Source organism: Phoca vitulina, unplaced genomic scaffold (genome assembly GCF_004348235.1).
Source record: "Phoca vitulina isolate PV1807 unplaced genomic scaffold, GSC_HSeal_1.0 scaffold11, whole genome shotgun sequence".
Lineage (NCBI taxonomy): Eukaryota > Metazoa > Chordata > Mammalia > Carnivora > Phocidae > Phoca > Phoca vitulina.
The window spans coordinates 31,948,095-31,952,913 of record NW_022589714.1 but is presented as its reverse complement, the minus strand read 5'-3'; the positions used below and the strand labels follow the sequence as shown (position 1 = coordinate 31,952,913).

At 41.7% G+C, this 4,819-nt stretch overlaps 1 protein-coding gene and 1 pseudogene across 1 annotated transcript in view; both read right to left on the bottom strand.

Moving 5' to 3' along the window:
• The window catches only part of LOC116635852, a 2,038-nt pseudogene extending 988 nt beyond the window's left edge, over nucleotides 1-1,050 (bottom strand).
• The window catches only part of PKHD1 (PKHD1 ciliary IPT domain containing fibrocystin/polyductin), a 440,651-nt gene that overhangs the window by 277,010 nt on the left and 158,822 nt on the right, over nucleotides 1-4,819 (bottom strand). The gene's annotated exons all lie outside the window — the stretch shown is intronic.

Genomic DNA, 4,819 nt, shown 5'->3' with positions numbered 1-4,819 from the left:
ACTGAATGGAGCACTGGGTGTTATATGCAAGCAATGAATCATGGAACACTACATCAAAAACTAATGATATAATGTATGGTGATTAACATAATAAAAAAAAAACTCCATCTTCATGCGCGAGAGGTCATCCCCATGCTTCCCATCCAATGTCTGCAGCTCCTTGTACTTGATCTGGTACATGGTCTTGGTCTCAGCCTGGCTGCAGTTGGTGATTTCCTTGTAGTGGGCCTTGACCTTGGTGATAATGCCATCCAGGTCCAGGGAGTGGCTATTGTCCATGAACAGCACCACGGACGTGTCCGAGATCTGGGACTGCAGTTCACGGATCTCCTTTTCATACAGCTGCCTTAAGAAGCTGATCTCACCAGTCAGCCCTTCCAGGAGGAACTCCAGCTCTACCATGTTCATGTAAACTTTGTCCATATCCTTCTTGATGAGGACAAATTCATTCTCCATGTCTGCATGCCCTTTGATCTCCTCCTGTTTATTCTTAAAGTCCCCCACTAGCCCCTGCATGTTGCCACGCTCCACCTCCAGCTTCAGCTTCTCCTGGGCTACCATGTGTCTGGCTGCCGCCGAGGGTTGTTGATATAACTCTTGAATGCGTTGCCCATGTTGCTCCAAGCAGGTTTCTGCTGCTGCAGGAGGCTTCACCTGGACTCCAGAATTTTGTTCTGCCACTCCAGGTACCACAACTTGTCAATGAAGGAGGCAAACTTGTTGTTGAGGGTCTGGATCTGCTCCTTGTCCTGGGTGTGCACAGCCTGGATGTTGGGGTCCACCTCCAGCTTAAGGGGGCTCAGCAGGCTCTGGTTCAGTGAGACAGCCATGATTCCCCTCATACCCCTGGCCCTGTCATAGCCTCCAACCACACTCATGCTGGTGCCCAGGCCACCCCGGAACCTGCTACCCACCCAGGAGAAGATGGAGAAGGTGATGCGTGCGCCAGGCACTCTCATGTAGGAGCGGCTACTGAAGGCCCCGGGGCTGGAGGTGGACATCTTGTAGGACTTCTGGGTACCTGGATGACATGGTAGAGGCTGGAGTGGAGGCTGGGGTGGAGGAGAGTAGGCTGAACCTGACAGAGGTTCATGAAGGAGCCAAGAAGCTATTTCTAGGTCAAAATGTTTCAGAATCATCTCTAGTTTATAGATATAGAAACTGCAACATTGAGGAATTGACTTTTTCAAGTTCCACCAGATAATCAGTGGTAGAGATAGTATTTGGACCCAAGCAGTCTACTTCCAGAGCCTAAACTCCTGACATTCATCAAGAGAAAGATGAGTGAGTGAGTGCTCTATAACTGAGTCAGGACAAGATCATCTGGAGAAGATGGAGAATGTCAGCGAAGATTCTCATGTGCTAGCAGGAGAAAGTAAACTATAGAAATCTTGAAAGAAAGAAATGGATCATAGAGCTAGCTATTTCCCCTTGGGAAGTTATGTGTCAAGACAGGAGCCTTGCTAGCTCCCTGGATTATGTGTCCAATGATAGAGAGTCAGTCATAGAAAATGGGATCCATTTTAGTGACTGTGATGGTAAACTGTATATGTCAACCTGACTGGGCTAAGGCCAAAGACAACTGGCCAAACATTATTCTGGTGTGTCTGTGAAGATGTTTCTGGATGAGATTAACATCTGAATCCATGGACTAAGTAAAGCTGATTGCCTTCCCTAATGAGGATGGGCCTCATCCAATCCATCAAAGACCCGTATAGTACCAATAGTACAAAAAAGGCTAAGTGAGAGGGAACCCCTGCCCAACTGCTGAGCTGAGACATTGGTCTTTTCCAGCCTTCAGATTTGGACTGAAACACTGGCTCTTCTTGGGTTTCAAACCTGCTGGCTTTTGGACTGCAACTTACAGCATTTGTTCTCCTAGTTCTCAGGCCTTTGGACTCAAACTAGAACTATATACATCAGCTCTCCTGGATCTCCAGCTTGACTGACTTTGGATCTTGGGACTTCTTAGCCTCTATAATCACATGAGTCAATTCCTTATAATAAATCTTATTATAATCCACAATGTTAGGGTTCTCAGGATAAATAGAACTAATATGACCTATCTATCTATCTATCTACCTAACTGTTGATAGGATGAAGTAGTGAAAATAGTACCTAAGGCCTTAAATTTCCTATCTAAATCCTTATGATTCCAAAGTTTTCTCTAAATTTTTTTTATAATATTATTCATGAATGAATAAGTCACTGTGTTAGCCAGTATTCTCCAGATAAATAGAACCAATATGATATATGTATGTATGAAAAAAGTTTAGAACTATAGGGGTTTACATAGGAAATGTAAGGCCTTAGGTATTATTTTCAGTACTTCATTTTATTAACAATTGGGATTTTAGAAGGAAGTAGCTCACAGTTTGAAAAAAATCTATTGTTCTAAATTGAAAACTATCTTCCCAATTTATCTTTGTGTGGTCTAAATATTCTACACAGCTCTCTTCCCTGCCTCCCCCTTAAGTCCCCCAAAGAGGTTGCTATTGATCAATCATTTCTAGAGTATACATGGCACAGCCCTAGGGAATGGAAAATTCACCAGGCCAAACAAAGGGGAGTTTCTGCTTTCACCCTCTTTTCCCTCACAGCGATAGGGAAAAGGTTCAGGAGGCAGCTCCTTCAAATCTGCCCCTAATCTAGAAAAGCCTAAAGTAGATAGGCCAGACAGGCTCTCTCCCGAGCACTGAGGCAAGTCTGCTCTCTTCTCTTTTTGAACTCACTGGCCACACTGGACTTACCTTTTGTCAATCAGCAAAGCCCCCAGTGTCTTATATGGCCTTAGAAGTAAAGAAGGAAAGCAAGCTTGTTGCCCAGCCCCTTCTACCTTAGTCAAGAAGAATTAGTCACATGATATATCATTGCTCACTAGAGGTCCTCTTTTGGCTTAAGCCAAGTCCTAATACAGTTGAGCCTTGAACAACATGGGTTTGAACTGCATGGGTTCACTTATGCAGAATTTTTACACTACAGTACTGTAAGTGTATTTTCTCTTTTATGATTTTCTGAATAACATTTTCTTTTCTCTATCTGACTTTATTGTAAGAACACAGTGTATAATATGTATATTATACAAAACATGTGTTAATTGACTGTTTATGTTATCAGTAAGGCTTCCTTCCAGTCAACAATAGGCTATTAGTAGTTAAGTTTTGGGGGGAGTCAAAAGTTATACACAGATTTTCAACTGTGCAAGGGATCAGTGCGCATAAGCCCCACATTGTTCAAGGGCCAACTATACTCAGGATTGATGCCTTTGCTGGCCACTGCCTTTCATGTACATATTTACACAAAAAAGTGACCAATCCAAATCAAAATTCATGTGGTCCTAGATCCCCTAACTGAAAACTATCTTAAAATCAATGTCATTCTTTTACTAACACTTTCTAGCCATAATCAAATCTAGAAAATATCACAATGCTATTATATATTCCTTAATTCTAAATTTTCAATTAATTGTGTTTCTATCAACTGTGGCTTTGGTTTTGCTTAGTGAAGTGACTTGTTGGTTGGGGTTTTTTTCAAGCCAAACTAAAGAAATCAGAATTTGTTTGCTATCCAGTAAAATCTTATTAATTTATAATTTCAAATTAGTAAAAGTAGTAAAAATGTGGCTTTGGTTTTGCTTAGTGAAGTGACTGGTTGGGTTGGGGGTTTTTTCCAAGCCAAACTAAAGAAATTGGAATTTGTTTACTATCCAGGAAAATCTTATTAATTTGTAATTTCAAATTAGTAAAAGTAGTAAAAACGTTAGATTGTCAAATGTTTAAAAACTAGACAAGCCATTGTTTTTACCTGTCCATTCTCTTATTCTGGTTAGGTAACACATCTCTAATGTCAAACTATCCTCCCTCCACCTCAGACAATGTCATTCTGGGTGGTTGTCCATACACTTGCTCCCTCTTGGCCCAAAGAATACCACTTCTCTAGTCATAGTAGTGGTTTTAGTGATAGGTTTCTGACCCAAACAGGGCCAAAGTTAATCCTGAGGATTTTGCTCAAGCTTTTCATTCAGTTGTTCACACAACATATATTTCTTGAAAGCCTACTATGAGTCCAAGCACTATTGTAGGTAATAGGGATGTTATAAACGAATTTAAAAAAACAAAAAAACAAACAAACAAAAAAAACAACGGGAAACTCCCTGCCATCATGATGTATACATTCCATTAAGGAAGTCTCTAGAACAAGTACAATAAATATGATAAATAAACTGTATATAGTACATTAGTGTTAAAAGCTAAAGGTGAAAAACAGAAGGAGAGATGTGAATGTTGATGGAGGGAAATGTTGGAATTTACTTAGGGGTCAAATAGCCATTGGAAAACAGTCGCTCTTTCATCTGGAGCTGCAGAGACCTGTTTCTACCTCCAGGAGAGGAGAGCTTGATTGAAAATGACACCAACTTGGGGAGCCTGGGTGGCACAGTCAGTTAAGTGTCCAACTCTCAGTTTTGGCTGAGATCATGATCTCAGGGAGCGTGAGATGGAGCCCCACACTGGGCGTGGAGCCTGCTTAAGATTCTCTCTCTCCCTCTCCTTCTGCCTCTCCCCCTGTTCACATGCACATGCTCTCTCTCTCTCTCTCTCAAAAGAAAGAAAGGAAGGAAGGGAGAGAGGGAGGAAGGAGGTAGGGAGGGAAGGAAAGAGGGAGGGAGGGAGGGAGGGAGGGAGGGAGGAAGGAAAGAAGGAAGGAAGGAAGGAGAATGAAAGAAAGAAAGAAAGAGAAAGAAAGAAAAGAAAGAAAGGAAGGAAGGAAGGAAGGAAAGAAAGAAAGAAAGAAAGAAAGAAAGAAAGAAAGAAAGAAAGAA